This window comes from Bos indicus, chromosome 26, assembly GCF_029378745.1.
Source record: "Bos indicus isolate NIAB-ARS_2022 breed Sahiwal x Tharparkar chromosome 26, NIAB-ARS_B.indTharparkar_mat_pri_1.0, whole genome shotgun sequence".
NCBI classification, from domain to species: domain Eukaryota; kingdom Metazoa; phylum Chordata; class Mammalia; order Artiodactyla; family Bovidae; genus Bos; species Bos indicus.
In genome coordinates this window covers 44,125,326-44,143,678 of record NC_091785.1, presented here as the reverse complement: position 1 = coordinate 44,143,678, position 18,353 = coordinate 44,125,326, and the positions used below count along the sequence as shown (strand labels likewise).

At 52.4% G+C, this 18,353-nt stretch overlaps 1 protein-coding gene across 7 annotated transcripts in view; it reads left to right on the top strand.

Moving 5' to 3' along the window:
- Window positions 1–18,353, top strand: part of CTBP2 (C-terminal binding protein 2) — a 168,971-nt gene that overhangs the window by 7,986 nt on the left and 142,632 nt on the right. The window contains exon 1 of one of the 7 annotated variants that reach the window (XM_070781064.1): window positions 260–364. The exons of 5 other annotated variants lie outside the window; for them this stretch is intronic. The gene's annotated coding sequence lies outside the window, so the exon portion shown is untranslated. Of the gene's footprint in view, window positions 1–259; window positions 365–18,353 lie in introns of those variants that run through there. One more of the 7 variants, XM_019988605.2, reaches the window with a different exon arrangement.

Genomic DNA, 18,353 nt, shown 5'->3' with positions numbered 1-18,353 from the left:
TATTTTATGCGAGGAAGAAAGGTTGAATTGCCTCTGCCAAGTCATAAAGAGGCTGATCTCCGCCTCCTGTTTCCGTAGCTGGAGTTTGGGGGCCCCGGGCGCCCGGGGAACCCCATCGTCTCGCCCAGACTGACCGCAGGGCGACTTCCGGGCCCCTGCTCGACCTTGTGCTGCGGGGAGGGCAAAGCTGGGGCCTGGGTGAAGGCAAACCCGCCCTACCTGGCCGCGCGCTACCTGGAGGGGGGCGTGGTCTGCGGCTGCCCCGCCCCGAACGCGCCCCGCCAGCCGGGGTGCTGGGCCTTGCTGGAAGGACGGGGTCTCCTGGCGTCTGGGGTTCGGGGCTTCTGGGACCCCAGCCCCGAAGGTGAGGTCCACCTGACCCCCGGGAGCCCGCGGACCCGGCGGCTCCTTCCCTCCCCTCCAGACTGGCTTACCTGAAGGCTCCGCCTCCGAAGACCGCCCGCCTGCGGCCTCGCCCCGGCGATCCTTCCCTGCCCCCGGGGGAGGGGGCCCTCGGCTATCTGTTGTACCTGCCACCCCCACACCCACCCCATCCACAGAGCTGACCCCGACTCTGCCGGAAGCGCCCCTCCCCCGGCTCTTCGCCCTTTCACTTGTAGATAGGGAGCCGCTTCCCGCTGCGGGGCCGCCGTCGAGAGGCGCTGGAGATGGCCCTTCCCCCCCGCAGTGCCCACTTCCTCCTCCTCCCACCTCCCGCAGCCCCGTGCGGGGTCCCTCCCCTTCGCGGCCGCCCACCCGCGGGCTGGCCCGCGCCCTTCCCAGCCCCCGCCAGCCACCCCTCCCCCGGCCGGTACCTGGAAGGAGCCGGGAGAGGACGCATGACACCGAGGTGGGCCCCGACCCCGCGAGCGAGGCTTGGAGCAGAAGCAGGTATCCCGCTAGACCGTGCCCCAGCCAACCCCACTCGACGATCGCAGACTCCGGGGACCTTAGAGCTGGAGTCGTGTGTGGTCCCGCCCGCCACCCCCCCCCCCCCCCCCCCACCGGACAGGGAGGTTCGTTCATTGCACGATGGTGGCTCAGATGCAACGAGCTGGTAGACGGTCCCATGCCTGGCCGGGGCCTGGCCGGCTCCGCATCCTGTCCCTGGGGCGGTGTTGAGGCCGCAGTTTCCGCCGCCACCTTCGAATCCGGGGTATTTCGCTTGAACTGCGCAGAGCGCGGCCGTAGCTCCGAGGGCTCCCGGGCCTTTGCAGGCTTCTCCAGGCTGGGAGCCGGATGGGCCATGTGACCAGAGGCTGCGGCCAGAAAGTGAAGAGCCGGGATGACTTTTCCTTTCTGCACCCCTCTTCTCCTTGGAGGAGGAATTTCTCTGTTTGGCGCTTTCTCGCCCCGCAGGCTTAACTTGTTACCCAAGTAGTGCTTACGGGCTATTTAAGTCGTTGTTCTGTTTTTGTGATAACACTGCGGACTACCCTTTATTGAGCCTCTGTTTAGTATCTTTCTCACTCTCACTAAGACGCTTGGCCAGTGTTTGCATCGAACCTTCTCAACAAGGTGGGTGAGGTGTCGGGAACAGGGCGTGCTCCTGCCCTCCAGGTGGCTGAGCTGGGACTTAAAGAAGCTCCTGGAGATGAGGACCAGCCCCCTGGTGGGGGGGGCTCTTCCCCGCTGCCCTGAGAGCAGAGGGGAGGTGAGCATTAAGGCTTGCCCCACATCTGGCACTTTCTCCCCAGGGTTCAGATGGCTTCACCGAAACAATGGTCTTTCTCAGGCCCAGAGTTGCCTTCCAGATCACATGGGGCTATGAGAAGTCTGGCTTGTTTTAATTTCCGTCTTTGATTAGTGGTCTTTTGTTGGGATCTCACGATCTAATGCCAACGAAGGGTTTCTAGATGGTTTCCTGGACCAGGCCTGTTTTAAATTCACTCAGCTTTCTGAGTTAATGAACAGCATGGCTGCTGAGCAGAAGCCTGAGGCTCAGTAGATGGGCCCTGTTGAGTGCAGGGGTGGGGGGAGAGTTCTCCCTCTGGACCACAGACTCACTGTCCAGGCAAAGACCAGACACCAGAAGGACCCTGAGGGCTGGGCACAGGGCCTTGGTCCAGCCTCTCCCAGGCAGAAGTAATGGTCACTGTTTCACCAATCAAGAAGCAGAGTGGGGGGCGGGAGGTTAAGCCACTTAGAGGGCCAGAAGCCAGCTCCACCTGGCTCTGGTTTTTCTGTGATTGTTTGAGGCTTCTTCTGGCTTTTGATTTGGGACTTGGGTGCCTTTGGGGGTGGCTTTGCTGTGCTCCCCACGTCCGACCCCTTCTGTCCTCCTGATCCGCTTTTCCCTTGTCTCTATCTGGGGGATGTCGCTGAAGGGCAGCCCTCCCCCAAACACACATGTGTGTACATGAGCACGCACACACGCTGGCCCTGGGATTATGTGGATAGCTTTCAGTGTTTGGGGTTTTTTGGTGGTAAAATTGGATTTAGTGGCCAGGTGCCTTTTCTACCAGTAGGTAAGGCTCGGATTTACAAGTCTGTGGTCCGGGTGAGCGATCTCAGTCTCCTTCCCGGCAGGTTCCCCTTGCTTGGGGGAAGGGCTGGAGGTGGTTGGGGCGCTCCCCTCCCTCCCTCTGGCTGTTCCCTCTTTCCTGCTGGATTCATTATGCACGTCTTCCAGTGGGCGTGAACCCTTGTGTTCATCGTGGGGAATCTGGGAGAAGAGACCAGGGAGATGGTGAGGATTTCACCTAATCGGAATAGTCTTGTTTGCACCACTCCTGTAAAAACTGCCCAGAAACTTGATTCTGCTGGGTAAACCTCCTTTGGGTTGCTGCCCTGCATTTGTGTTGGCCTTGGAAAGGAATTTGAATGAATACTCCCGAACAAAAGGAGCAGCTTTCTTTTCACAGAGGCTATCAGAGAATTGAAAGGGAATGGCACAAAGTTGGGTGTGTCCTGAAATCTGGAGACTGGCCCTGCCTTGAGTGATTAACTCACCTGAAAGGCACCCGGAGCAGGTGATGTGGGAGCGCTCTGACTGACCTTGGCTTCCTTTAGGGTAAGGTCCCCACGAGATGGAGATTTTCCTGAAAAACAGGCTTTCCTTTAATTATGAGATTATCTTCCTGCCCTGCAACGCCTCTCTTCCTTTAGTTGAACACGTGTGTGCTTGCAGACACGTGTGTGCTTGGGAAATAGATCCCTGAATTCTTTGCTGATGCCCCAGGGCTCCAGTAGGGTGGGCGGGGGATGGTGGTAAGGGATGCTAAAGACTGCCTGTTTCAAACTTTGGGTTCTGCCTATTCCCAGAGAGTTGAGGGCAGCTCGGGGTGGGTTCTTTTTACCACTTCACCTGGTTAGCCCCAGTGTGGTGGCTCAGCGCCAGCTTGGGTCAGGATTATGCCCCGTGATTCTGTCTAAGCCCCCCCACCCCCCCTGCAGTTTTTGAACAGGTTCTCCGTTCTGCTTTCCCCATGGGAAAGTGGGGGTGTGTGGCGGGCTGCAGCCCTGCTGGGATCAGCCTTGGGTCAACTCACCACCTCTTAGGCCTCCGCAGTGCTCAGTGGAGAAGCTGCTTCCTTGGGATCGTTCAGCCTGGAGGGTGGATGTGGCTGGATCTTAGGGCAACTAAACAACACAGGAATGTTCTGCTGCTGCTGCTAAGTCGCTTCAGTCGTGTCCGACTCTGTGCGACCCCATAGACGGCAGCCCTCCAGGCTCCCCCGTCCCTGGGATTCTCCAGGCAAGAAGACTGGAGTGGGTTGCCATTTCCTTCTCCAATGCATGACAGTGAGAAGCGAAAGGGAAGTCGCTCAGTCTTGTCCAACTCCTCACGACCCCATGGACTGCAGCCCACCAGGCTCCTCCGTCCATGGGATTTTCCAGGCAAGAGTACTGGAGTGGGGTGCCATCGCCTTCTCCCCAGGAATGTTCTGGTGGCTCTCATAGTTTTGTCAGCCGGGGCCAGTCGAGAGCTAGATTTGCAGATGGCCCCAGAACATCTTTTGGGTCTTCAGATGTATATCGTTGTCCGGCCCCGGGTTTAGGGACCCCTGGCTCAGCAGAAAGGCCCCTGGGCTCGGCCCTCCAGCACAGCACAAGGGAAATGGGATCAGTTTCCACACGCCTGTGTTGGTGAGTACACCAGGTTTCCCAAGACCCAGTTTTTCTCCACCTTGTGCAGAGTTCTGTTTAATCTCCCCCTTCCTCCAAGATGTTTGCTGCTTTTTGCTCAGGGCTGAGTTTTTGGGGTTTTTTTTTCTCCACACACAAACATCCTTTCTTCTCATTTCTCGACTAAGCCTGGGATTTAGAATGTGGCTTCATCTGACAAAAGCCAGGAGATTTCAGAATTAATGTTGGAATTCTATCTGTAATGATGTCTTCCTGGATATTTAAGGAGGGCTTTGAACAGTGGGTGACTTTTTGTTTCCCTTCCCTAAAACTGGCCAGACGTACTCCCCCAAGTAGTGGGCAGAGGAAGCGGCTCAAAGTGGTTTGAGTTTTCTTTGTGATAATTGTGAGCTTGCCTTACTTGAGTCTCCCCGTGTCCCAGGGGCAGGAAGGGAGAGGGCTTGTGACTAACGGTTGTCTGGGTTGCGCTCTTGATGTACGTGCGTCTCAGATGGCCCGAGAGCATAGACGCCACTCACAGCTCAGCAGAACCACTTGAAATGTACGTTGCAAGTATAACTCTGGTTCTTGGAAAGGTTTCTCTGCAGGGGAGATTAAAGGATTTTTTCCTAATTTACTTCATCCTCTTGAGCAGCAGTGGGTGGGCTGAGGTCTTGGAGGGGGAGTGACTGACTGATGGGAGTCGGGTCTGGGTGCCCTTGTTAGTGGAGAGCAGGGCAGGGTCAGGGCAGGGACCACTTTTTGACCATGCTTGTAGCTGGGAGTTTTGCAACCTGGTGATTTCTTGGCATGTCCGGCTCCAGGCTTGGATCCAAAAGCTTTTCTCTGGGCCACCCCGGAAGCCCACTTTGGAGCACTGGGTGGATCTCAGTGTTACCTGGGCACTTTTTCTCTGATGGTGTGGGAGAGGTCCCAGCAAAAGGCCTCCTTTCCCAGGACTGGGGCTGGGCTGAGGGAGGAAGGGCACTGCTTCAACGTTAACACCCATCACCACCAGCAGGGGAGCAGGCGTCAGATGTGACAGACTGTTCTAGAAAGCGTGGGAAAAAAAGGAAGGATGACGTGAGACCTGTGAGTGCATTTGTAATTTCCTGAGCCCTTGCAAAGGGCTGTGTTGCTGAATCTGAAGCAAGAGTAAGAATAGGGTGGGCTGCGAGGGTCTGATGAGGTCATATTTATAAAGCGTTTCAGTTCAGTTCAGTCGCTTAGTTGTGTCTGACTCTTTGTGACCCCAGGGACTGCAGCACGCCAGGCTTCCCTGTCCATCACCAACTCCCAGAGCTTACCCAAACTCATGTCCATGGAGTCGGTGATGCCATCCAACCATCTCATCCTCTGTCGTCCCCTTCTCCTGCCTTCAATCTTGTCCAGCATCAGGATCTTTCCCAGGGAGTCAGTTCTTCGCATCAGGTGGCCAAAGTATTGCAGTTTCAGCTTCAGCGTCAGTCCTTCCAATGAATATTCAAGACTGATTTCCTTTAGGATGGACTGGATGGATCTCCTTGCAGTCCAAGGGACTCTCAAGAGTCTTCTCCAACACCACAGTTCAAAAGCATCAATTCTTCGGTGCTCAGCTTTCTTTATAGTCCAACTCTCACATCCCTACGTGACTACTGGAAAAACCCTAGCTTTGACTAGAAGGATTTTTGTTAGCAAAGTAATGTCTCTGCTTTTTATTATGCTGTCTAGGTTGGTCATAACTTTTCTAACAAGGAACAAGCGTCTTTTAATTTCTTGGCTGCAGTTAGCATCTGCAGTGATTTTGGAGCCTCAAAAAATAGTCTGTCACTGTTTCCATTGTTTCCCCATCTATTTGCCATGAAGTGATGGGACTGGATGCCATGATCTTAGTTTTCTGAATGTTGAGTTTTAAGCCAACTTTTTCACTCTTCTCTTTCACTTTCATCAAAAGGCTCTTTAGTTCTTCACGTTCTGCCATAAGGGTGGTGTCATCTGCATGTCTGAGGTTATTGATATTTCTCCCAGCAATCTTGATTCCAGATTGTGCTTCATCCAGCCCAGTGTTTCTCATGATGTACTCCACATATAAGTTAAAAAAGCAGGATGACAGTTAACAGCTTTGATGTACTCCATTCCTGATTTGGAACCAGTCTTTTGTTCCATGTCCAGTTCTAACTGTAGCTTCTTGACCTGCATACATACAGATTTCTTAGGAGGCAGGTTAGATGGTCTGGTATTCCCATCTCTTGAAGAGTTTTCCACGGTTTGTTGTGATCCACACAGACAAAGGCTTTGGCATAGTCAATAAAGAAGAAGTTTTTCTGGAACTCTTTAGCCTTTTCAATGATCAAACAGATGTTGGCAATTTGATCTCTGGTTCCTCTCCTTTTTCTAAATCCAGCTTGAACATCTGGAAGTTCATGGTTCACGTACTATTGAAGCCTGGCTTGGAAAATTTTGAACATTACTTTGCTAGCATGTGAGATGAGTGCAGTTGTGCGGTAGTTTGAACATTCTTTGGCATTGCCTTTCTTTGGGATTGAATTGAAAACTGACCTTTCCAGTCCTGTGGCCACTGCTGCGTTTTCCAAATTTGCTGGCATATTGAGTACAGCACTTTCGCAGCAGCATCTTTTAGGATTTGAAATACCTCAACTGGAATAAAGCGCTTAAATCAGGCCTGATGTTGTTGTTGAGTTGCTAAGTCGAGTCTGATTCTTTTGTGATCCCATGGACTATAGCCCGCCAAGCTCCTCTGTCCATGGGATTCTCCTGGCAAGAATATTGGAGTGTGTTGCCATTTCCTTCTCCCAGCTACAGGCATGGTCAAAAAGTGGTCCCTGCACTGACCCCACCCTTCTCTCCACTAACAACAAGGCACTGGGGATCTTCTAGACCAAAGGATCAAACCCGAGTCTCTTGCACTGGCAGGCAGATTCTTTACCACTGAGCCACCAGTGAAATCCAATTTGAATTTTTCAAGAATCACCATCTACTTTACTTCCATACAGATTTTGCCCTAATGAGCCCTGTGTGTGTGCTCAATCAATCAGTTAACTCTTTTGCGACCCCATGGACTGTAGCCAGTCAGGCTCCTCTGTCCTTGGAATTTTCCAGGCAAGGATACTGGAGTGGGTAGCCATTTTCTCTTCCAGGGGGATCTTCCCTACCCAGGGATGGAACCTGAATCTCTTGCATCTCCTGCATTGCAGGCAGATTCTTTACCACTGTGCCAGTGTGTTAAATTTATAAATACAAAATAAACAGAGAAGTAAATTAGTTGCTCTTGCACTGAGCAATTGATGCTTTTGAAGTGTGGTGTTGGAGAAGACTCTCGAAAGTCCCTTGGACTGCAAAGAGATCCAACCAGTCCTTCCTAAAGGAAATCAGTCCTGAATATTCATTGGAAGGACTGATGCTGAAGCTGAAACTCCAATACTTTGGCCACCTGATGTGAAGAACTGACTCATTGGAAAAGACCCTGATGCTGGGAAAGATTGAAGGCAGGAGAAGGGGATGACAGAGGATAAGACGGTTGGATAGCATCACCGACTCAATGGACAGGAGTTTGAGTAAACTCCGGGAGTGGGTGATGGACAGGGAAGCCTGGCTGTGCTGCAGTCCTTGGGATCACAAAAGTCACTGACTTTTTGAGTGAGTGACTGAACTGAACTGAACTGAGGTTCTGTGTGCCCTGAGGAGCAGATTTTCTTTTGCATTCCTGGAAAGAGCTCAGGAAATCTTGATGGAGGCACTGGAAGGGGAGGGGTTGCCTTCAGGGGACATCTGAGAAGGTTCCCTGGGGCTTGATTGCTTTGGTTGTGCAGGGTAGGAGACAGGCAAGATCTTGCTAGGCAAGATGGTGGGTGGGTCCTGTCCTAGGGGAATGGGTCCTCTGGGGGATGGAGACTTGATCCTTTGCACCAAAGCGGTGAATGAGTCTCCCAGAGTCAGGGGAAGCCCCAGGTGAAGGGGGTGGGGCCCAGGAAGAAGTGTTTGGGGTGAGAGTTTCAGGCCCTGGTCCTCTTAAAGAAATACTGCTATACAATGGGAATTTGCTCTAGGGCTCAGGAAACTCAAATAGGGGCTCTCTATCAACCTAGAGGGGTGGGGTGGGGTGGGGAGGGAGATGGGAGGGAGCTTCAAAAAGGAGGGGATGTATGTATACCTATGGCTGATTCATGTTGAGGTTTGACAGAAAACAGCAAAATTCTGTAAAGCAATTATCCTTCAGTAAAAAATAAATTAATAAAAAAATTAGTAAAATGAAACTATATACCAAAAAAAATAGCAACCTAAACAGGGCTGGGAGGGTGGAGGGGAGGCTGGCTTGGGTAGGGAGTGATTCCTGGGGCCTAAGTGATGAACCGAAAACCGTTCAGGAAGGTTGTTTTTAGATGGTGGGGTGTGACTTGGTGTTAGGTCCCTCTGAGGGATGCCCAGTAAAATATTTGCTTTCTATTTAAGACCTACTTTCCCTTCCCAGAGAAGGAAGAACGAGTGAGGGGTTGGGTGCTGCGCCTCCTCTGCCCGATTACAGGCGGCGCCCTGGGCCGCAGGGGTCTGCTGGTGATGCCGCTCGGCTCCTCTTCCCAGAGGAGGTAAAAGCGTGGCGGAGGAGCGCCCTGGGTGTTTGTCTGGGACAAGGCCCTCTCCCTGTCCCCTTCTCCGCACACATCTGCCTTCATGTGTCCCCTTCGTCCTACTGGAGTAGGAGCGTCCGAGCATCTGGAGCACAGCAGCAGTGAACTTGCTTCCCAGAGAACCACGTGTTGGGTTTGTCTTCCTGGCACGTGGTGGGCACTCGGTCAGCAGCAGCGTTGGTGGCCCGCCTGGGTCCAGCTGGGTGTCCGATGTGCCGTGGGTGTTTGTGTGTCCCCATCTGGGCCAGGAAATCATCTCCTCACGGGGCAGTCGCTCACTCTTAGAAATGGGCTGGCTGCCCCCCAGGGCCAGACGCACATTGGGTGTGGACCGGTTACCCCCACCCCCCGCTGTGCCGCTGCTCCCAGCTGCCCCATTGGGTCAGGTGAGCGAGAAACGGTTGAGGGCGGGGGACTGGGGTTAGGGAACATGTCCTTCTGGAGCCTGTGGAAGAGACCGATCGTCACCTTCAGGGTGGCTGGTCATTTCATGGAGCAGCAGCTTCCTCTGGCTTAATTCATACTGTTAAAAGAAACGTCACTTGTGAAGCGAGATGATCCTTGCAAATGCCTTTGGGAGGCAGCCAGTGGTGGAACGCAAGGGCATTTCGGGGGTCAGGGGCCAGAATGCCCTATTGCCACATTTGCACATGTGCACAGAAAGGAAGGCTGATGCAGGTGGGAAGGGTTCGAACGTGAGCTGTTTGATACTCTTGGCATTGGTGATGGAGGAAAAGAGTGGCAATATCTGCAGATTTGGTGGTTCTTAGGTAACTGAGTAAGTGTCCTGCCCCTGCCCCGCCCCTCCTGTGCACGCTGTGTCTCGTTTCATCTAGAACAGAGAGTTGGGATTGGGGTCTTCCCCTGGTGGCTCAGACCGAAAAGAATTCGCCTGCAATGCAGGAAACCCGGGTTCGATCCCTGAGTCCAGAAGATCCCCTGGAGAAAGGAATGGCTTCCCACTCCAGTATTCTTGCCTGAAAAAGTCCATGGACAGAGGAGCCTGACAGGCTACAGACCATGGGGTCACAGAGAGTCGGACACGACTGAGCGACTAAGCACACAAGCACGTGCGTGCATGCGCGCGCACACACACACACACACACACGAATAGGGAGGGGTCCTCTGTGCGCTGTTTATCAGAAGGGAGCAGGTGAGTTGGGCACACAGTCAGTGGCAAGAAGCTGGCTGTGGGCTTGGTGGTTTTCACATGAGTGACTCACGGTCCCCGGGGAGGGCTGCTGGCTGCCCAGGTGCCCTAAGAGGGTGGCCTCTGGAGCAGGTGGAGCCCCAGGGCACCCTTGGCTGGGAGTCAGTCTCCTGGGGCTCCACCTAAGGGACATCTGGACTGAGAACCGCCAGGAGGGGGTTCTCAACGCAGCCAGTCTGGAGCCGCCAACTGCATGCACACCATCTTTCTTTAAAAACAAACCACACCCCCAACACATACCCACACAACTTGAGTCTAGTTTTTGAACATTTGGCATGACCAATGATAGAAGGATTTTATATTTGAATACTCTTCCCCCATCTGAATGAATAGATCTCAAAGTGGAAATCTGGATTTCTGCCTGACCCAGTCTCATTTTTTTTTTTTTTTTTTGGCTTAAGCGGGGGTTCTACCCCCTCAACCAGCACTCAATATTCTGAGGGACTTGAGGGAAATTTTGTGTGTGTGTGTGTGTGTGCGCGCGCGCGCCCGTTAAAAGTTGGAGCTGGGTCTTTGTTCCGATGCACTTGACATTTAATTGTCTCTTCTGACCAGTCAGCAGTGCTCACGGGGAGGAGGCTGGTCTGAGCGTCATAGCCTAGTGGTAAGACAAATTGTTTTTACAGATTACCTTTTAGTAAGGTATGAGCCGCGCTGGCAGTGGAGTGCACTTTGAAAGTCTGTATACGCAGGCCGAGGACCAGTGCAGCGGAGTTGGTGACTGTCTTTGAAGGCAGAGGTCAGCAGGAGGCACTCCCACCTCACCACATGGGCAAGTAAAGTCTGCATCGACTTTTTAATCTTGCTTCTGCGTTATTTCATCCATGTTGCCAAGCAGATTTGGGGGTGACACTTTTCTGTTTCAGAAATGCAGATAAACACGTTTTGTGGCAAATCCTTTTTTACCTTGGCGAATTTATTGATTAGTGTATTGATTAGTATTGAATCAATATAGAATTTATTGATTAGCTTCAGTGAGGCTGATCGCTTATGTTGCTGTATCGAGGACACCTTTGTAGAAACACCTTATCATACAGTTCGTAGGTCCCTTTTTAGGAACACCTTATCATACAATTGCTTGTTTTGTTTTGGTGATGACCTCAGTAGGAGGTGGTAAGGCTTTCCCAATACAGGGATGGGCTTACAGTTAATAAACGATGGTGCAGAATCTGAAGTGGTTCTTTTTTCCAACACCAGGCTGCTTAGAGAATGGCTGTGTATTCAGATAGTTCTAGGGATGGGGTGCGTGTGTGTGTACATATTCCAAGGCAGAGAGACGTGCAGGGTGGTACCCCTGTGTTGAGGTCTGGAGGAGCCTGTGGCACATGCCCCGTGCCAGCTGAAGAGTGAACTTGAAAGGCCGTGTACAGTGTCCACCGAGGATTTAAGGGATCTCCACCTGCCTCTTGCTATGAGGTTGGCAACTGTGGTCTTGGGAACAGGAAAGAATTTGCCCTTTCTGGTTTGAGTAACTGCTTTCTGGGGGGCAGTTTGGGGTATTTTTTGAGTGTCAGGCTAAGCCACTTTCTGTGAGAGAAATGATAGCCATTGCCGTCACCCTTACCTGGCAGAGTGGCACAGAACTAAGTGGGCCACACGTTGAAAGCTTACCAACTGTGCTTAAATATGAGAAGTGGGAACCTTTGGGGCCCCAGTAGTCTCTTTGGGGGCTGCTTTTGGACTTGGGTTAGCAAGGAAATGACTTTATGATTTATGGTGTCTATGAAGACTAGCATACCTATCTATTTTCATATAGACATCTTAATAGAGATTAAATACAAAATAAAGCAGAATACATGAACAGAGATATTCCCATAAGCAATGTTGTCGTGTTAGGCAGTGTAATTATGGTTTGTACACTTCCCAATTAAGCAGTTATGCATTACTGGGAAAACCACCTTTAAGAGATTGAGGAAAGCTTTATAACTTAGTAGATCAAATAAAAATGGATGTATAATATTTTATGCATAGGGTTTAAAATTTTTACAGCATATGCTAAGGTAGCTCAATTGGGATTGATTTGTGGAAATTGATGCTGTGACACTGAGATGCATTTGCTGCTTCTGAAAATTGCCTGTTGAACAAAGATCTGCTTCTTCAGCAAATAGAGCTCCTACTGTGTGACCGATGCCAAGGCTGCAGGCAAGAGCAAGGAGGATTTACTCTGAAGTTCAGAGAGCTGGGATGGGGGCAGGGTGCATCCCAAGTGCAGGGGTGGAGGGTGAGTCCTCTCCAGACCAGGAGGCTGTTCTTCTGGCCCAAGGAAGTGCTGTGTTGGGTGGCTCTGGTAACTCAGATGGTAAAGAGTCTGCCTGCAGTGTGGGAGACCCAGGTTTGATCCCTGGGTTGGGAAGATCCCCTAGAGAAGGAAATGGCAACCCACTCCAGTATTCTTCTCTGGAAAAATCCCATGGACAGAGGAGCCTGGTGGGCTACAGTCCATGGGGTTGCAAAGAGTCATAGGGGCATGACTGAGTGACTAACACTTTGAGTATGGAACCTACAGACATCACCTCCCATCCTGGCGACCCTGGGGCTCAGCTGCAGGCCTGGGGAAGGTCCCTGCCTCCTTGTGCCCTCGAGGTGGGTGGGCGTTCTTCGTATCCATCTCTGATTTGTGTGAGGACTCAATGAGTTAATGCATGACAAACCCTCAACATTGCACCCCGAGTTCTCTCCAGTGTGGGCTTTATTGTTTTTATCATTATTCTTATTCTCTCTTTGTTGGAGTAAAGAGTATAAGGTGTGGGGCAGTCGGTGGGGCTGGGGAGGCCAAGAGAGAGGGCCAGATTTACCACCACCAGACACAGTATTTTATCTTTTTATTTGTTGCTGGGCCGTACTCAGTCGTATCTGGCTCTTTGTGACCCCATCCAGGCTCCTCTGTCCATGGTATTCTCCAGGCAAGAACACTGGAGTGGGTTGACATTTCTTTCTCCAGGGGATCGAACCCAAGTCTCTTGCATCTCCTGCATTGACAGGCGGATTCTTTACCACTGCGTCACCTGAAAAGCCCCTTTATTTTATTTACTTATTTTTATTTTGGCTGCACAGCATGGCTTGTGGGATCTTAGTTCCCCCACCAGGGATTGAATCCATGTCCCGGGAGTTGAGAGTCTTAACCACTTAACCACCAGGAAGTCCTGGGATCAACTTTTTAAGAATGCTATATAGATATACTTTCTGTACAGTAAAATTCACCCTTTCAGCGTGCAATTCTGCGTGTTTTGTCCAACGCTGTGCAAAAGCCGTGTGGTGTGGTTGCAGACCAGTTTGGCCACCAAGGGAGGTCCCAGGAGCTCCTTGTGGTGGGTCCGCCCTCCCTCATCCTGCCCACCACCGCTGCAGTTTTCCCGCTTTGACAGTAGCGAGGCCAGCCTGGGAAGCGTGGGGAAGTACCTGGGTGTTCGTGTGAGGTGCCAGGGTTTTCTCGGATGTCTGTCGTGTCTGAGGGTTCCGCCGGCTCAGGGGGACCCTCCAGGCTCAGCAGACAGACTTGCCTGAGTGGGTCCCACCGTGTCACCGCAGGGAGGAATACTCAGGAAGTTAAGGACACTTAAGGAAGTTGGCCCAGGCTGGGTAGACTCTGTGGTTGGAATCTTTATCTGCTCCATTAATTCCCCCAGCCCCCCAAGGGGCCCCGTCCTCCTCCAAGAGGGCAATTCCACACCCACACCTCGTGCCTCTGTACACCTCCGGTCATTGTCCCTGGACTCTCCAGGGACGCACACACAACAGCTGCTCACCTTCCTCCCCGGGTTCCGCCAGCCCCTCTTGGAAGGTGCCTGGGGACAGGTGCCTCCTCTGCCCACAACGGCTGCTGGCTCCATGTCCAGAGGGCCTGGGAGTGACCGCGGGTCACTGGCTCCTTCCTCTTCTCTCAATGGGGAAGTGGCTGAGCAGAGAGCCAGGCAGTGTTTGCTCTCGGGTTCCTGCATGCCCAGGCTGGTCCCTGTGTCTCTAGGGGTGCAGGGCATCCCTCATGGCCTAGCCTGGCTTCCCGCAGGTAGAGACCAGCCCCCCAGTCTGTGGTCGAGGAGGCTGGTTGGCGGGCAGCCTGCAGGGACCAGTGCCCTTTCCTGTGGGAGGATCAGCGGTGGGTCACCTGGGTTGGTGTCCCACCCCGGAGCCAGGGTCCTGGGTTCCACTGCCACCTTTGCCAGCTCCTGTGTGTCACAGGGGACCCTGGTTTCTCTCAGGAGGAGGTGTATGATGAAGGCCGGCCCCTCTGCACCCAGAGGACGTGCTTGTGAGTGGTCTCTGTTGGACTTTGGGAAGGAAGCTACCGCCAGCTCACTCTTCGTAGTCTTAAAATACTCTCTGTGTTTGTTCATTTGGGGGAAATTTTATGAAATGAGTCTTTGAATTTTTGAAATTGTTAAGTGGGGATCATTGCACTTATTAGTGTTCTGGTTGTTGCTGGAGCTGTCTTTTCAGGGCTTGCGGTTTGTGCCCGGTGCCCCAGCGCTCAGGGCAGGGAGAGGGCTCACCGGGCGGAGTGACTCCCAGTGCGTTTTGCCAGCATTCAGTGTTAGCAAACCTCCTGATGCCTATGAGCTCAGACACCCCTGACCTTGATTCTTGGCCTGAGATTTCCATCTAAGCATCCTTGGCCTCTTTGGGGGGGTCATCCGTGAGCTGACACGCATACTGTGAGTGCAGCAGAGCCGTGACCACGTGCTTAGAATATTTGGGGGAGCTTCCAGATGCAAAGAGGTTGGAGCCTGGGGTTTAGTTGCTGAAAGGTTGGTGCCCCAGTGGGACAAGGGCTGTTTGAAGCAGCATTTTGAGCTGCTTGTCTCTGGGTGGCTTCCACACTCTTAACGGTTCTTCCTTGGGTGTGGGGTTAGTGGGGAGTGGGACACGACACCACCAGCCCATTGGGAGACCCGAGTCCTCCCAGCCTGGGGACCCGGCTGCTGGGAGGTTCTGGGGTCCAGAAGCTGCTACGACCACCCTGAGACTGCGTTGCCCTCCCATCCTTGCCCAGGGGAGAAAAGTTGCCCAAACACTGGAATTTATTAACAGGAAAAGTCAAAGGCTGGATTTTATTTAAAGGGCAGCGAAGTGGTTTCTGTCCGGAGGGGCTCTGGAAGCATCTTCAGTGGTTCCGTGTACACGTGACCTTCCTACCCAGGCGGTGGCTGTCTGAGTCCTGGGGAGCACAGTAGGACTGCAGGTCTAGGCTCCCAGGGCCTGCCCGTGTCCTTCCTGCACCCAGGGTGCCTCCCCTGCGCCCTCCTGGGGCTCCACTCCTGTCTCTGCAGGGTAGCTCCCCAGGTTAACACAGGTAACAGGCGGGAAGCCGCTTCACTTGCATGGATCCTGAAATCGCAGCGGTCTTGGAGGGAAGGGAGTGGGCAACCGCTGCTGAGTGCGCAGGCCCCACTAGCTTTGGCGGGCAATCGTGCCTGAGGTGTGCCAATTGTCAAATGACTATTTCAGAGAGCGCCAGTTAAGAAAGGCCTCTGCCTTCACTGGGAAACACTAGAAATATGTTAATTAGGTGGGTCTCTAATAATAATTTTTCTTGAGCACCGGGAGTGAGCCAGGAGGGGAGACGATAAGAACAGATGAATTTGGTGCCTTCATAATAGAAACAGCTGAGGCGCCCTTCCTGCTGGAGGTTGATCTTCAGCACATGAGGTTCTTTTTGGGCAGCTCAGTCACCTGCAGGGACACAGCCCTTTGAAATCTTGGTGGGATTTGAATCAAAAGCCCGTTCCCTTGGACAGCTTCCCAGGTGGCACTAGTAGTAAAGAACCCGCCTGCCAATGTTGGAGACATAAGAGACGCGGGTTCCACCCCTGGGCCCGGAAGATCCCTTGGAGGAGGGCACGGCAACCCACTCCAGTATTCTTGCCTGGAGAACCCCACAGACAGAGGAGCCTGGCGGGCTACAGGGGGATCGCACAGTCGGACACCACAAGCGACTAACCCTTGCACAGCTAGCCAACTGCGTGTATTGCTGGCTGTGCACAAGTCTGACAAGTTGTTTGGGTTTCACTAGTCTTGTGTCTCACACCCGAGAATCATGAATCACACCCAAGAATCACACCCAGGACCAAGAATCATGGTCCTGAAGGGAAGTTTCAAGGCTCTGGAAGCTGCCGGGAACACAGGAGGCTTGTCCTTTCCGAAAACGTACATTTTTGTTTCCATGTGGGTAGAGGTGGCTTGCTGGTTTAATTTTCTTTCTTAACCTTTTGGCTTGGAGAACTTTTCTTTTTGGTTATGGTAATTATCCTTCCCTGACATGTAAATTGATTACACATTTGATTATCCGTGAGCCTCCCTCTGCCTCTTATTTAGGCTTATTTTTAGCACATTCCTTGAAACCTCAGCGTGAGACTGTCCATCTTTGGCTGTTTTTGAAGGTCGTTTTAATCAGGTGCCTCACAAGTCAACGTGGTGGGAACAGGCCTGGGCTGCTGGATGAGCTAGGGATTTGCTCTGGACATCTCCAAGTTCTGAGCTGTCTTTCTTCATCTTGGTCAACATGGGGATGAGTGAACTTGACTAGCAGCTGCCTGGTTGGATCTGGAAGGTCTCCGACGGTGGGATTACAAGGGCTGAAGCCTGAGCTAAGGTGGAGGAAACCTGAGGGCCTGTCCCCCACTTGGATAGGACCTGTTTCATAAGGTTCAAGCTTTGCTCCAGGTCAAAGTGATGCCTGTCCCTGGCTCTGTGTGCAAAAGCCCATTGCCAGCCTGGGTTTTGTAAATCGGTGAGAGCAGTGTGGTAGGGTTTGGGGGTTCGGGGGTCTCCCTCATCTTGTCCTGGGGGGCCTTTGCTACATCTGATTCTTCTCAGAGGCCACCTAAGTAAGTCAACAGTCCCGGTGGACTCCCGGATATTTTCTGAGCCTCACCTTGATAAAGAATAAAAATGTTTTAGTGCTTGATTTGATTTGTTTGCTGGAAGATTAGTACAAAAGCAGGAAGGAAAAAGAATGTGTGGTGGAGGTGATTGCTGGAGACTGGCAGAGGGTTATTTACGGATTTTTGCTGACAGTCCTTGTTTAAAGGAATTCCCTGCGAGATTTATGAAGCCTTTCCAATTTATTGTCTTTCCAAGTAAGGTAAGCAAATAAATAGGTTATTCTCTTTTATTATGAACCTCGCCAAAGTAAGATTAAAAATAAGAGGAAACAGGGCTCCATTTTTTTTTTTTTTTCCAGCCCAGTGTGTTTCTGGAATTTGGAAAGCATCTTGGGAAGGCTTTTTGTTTTGTTTTTGGCTCGAGCTCATTGTGCATTTAAAAGATAAAGTCTGACCCTTGATATTGTGTGTGCTGTTCCCCATCCTTGAGAGCTGGCTGAGCTCCTGCAGGGGACCGTGGGTGGGGGGGTGCTGGCAGTTGAGCCCACCACAGTCAGCAAGGCCTCACAGGCCCCTGAACCAGCCTCCTGCTCTGAGATCAGTCACCACTGTGGCACCAGAGGGGACTCTGGGCCTGCAGACAGTATAGTGCTTTGTGAAAAAGAGCAAAATCTGTTCTGGTCAAACGGAACTTTTCCTCCACTTTCCTTCGTATCTACTTAATCCTCATCCCTTTCCCATTTTAATCTCCTTCTTTGCAGTTGTGGGTGGTTTTGATAGTTTGGTGAATTATGATTTTGGTGACATTGGTGTGTGAAGACCCAGGTGGAAAATTTTTTACTTCTAGGTAAAGAAGCAGCAGGAACATGAGACCTTGTAATAAAACAAACATCTCGTTTCCTGGTGGTGATGTCAGGGCTGAAGGTTTGGGTGGGGAAAAGTTTGACCCGACCCCTCCCAGCTGTAGCTCGCCCCACCCTTCCCCTGCCCGGAGCCCATTTGAAGTCAGAGCCCCTTCCGGGCTGTAGGCAGCGCCACCCGGGAGACGCTCTGTTGCCATTTTGGGAGAATGTGTTTTATGTGTCTGTCCCTGTATGTCTGTGGCCTAGTGATGCTATTTTGGGGGGACTAATAGTCAGCGTTTTGGAGGGTGTCTTGTAACAGACCGCGCTATCCGAGTTCCTCAGCCCCCAGGCAGGTGGTAGGTGTTTGCTGTGGGTTGGGTGGATTTAGCTCTGCGGGGGCTGCGGGGGGCGGGTCAGGAGTCAATTGGACCTATGGCAGGGAGGCTTGGAAAGATGCCCCGGGCACGAATCCTGTGAAAATGGGCTCCATGGAGTTCGTCTTCCTTCCTGCCCACTTTCTCCATGGCACCTGCTCTCTGGTGGGCCTTCTGTATTCTCTCGGCTAACGAGCCTTGGGCAGTGTCCCTAGCTAGTGTGGTGGCCTGAACCAGCCTGACCCAGTCCGGCCCGCAAGGAGCAGGCCACGTAGCCAGAGGGCAGTGGACACGCAGGCGAGCCGGTAGGGAAGACTCCCGGTGGCCCGTGAACTCGCCAGGACAGGATGGGGAGAGGGGACCAGGCGTGCTGGGTGGCGATGTGGTGGTGGTGATTTAGTCGCTAAGTC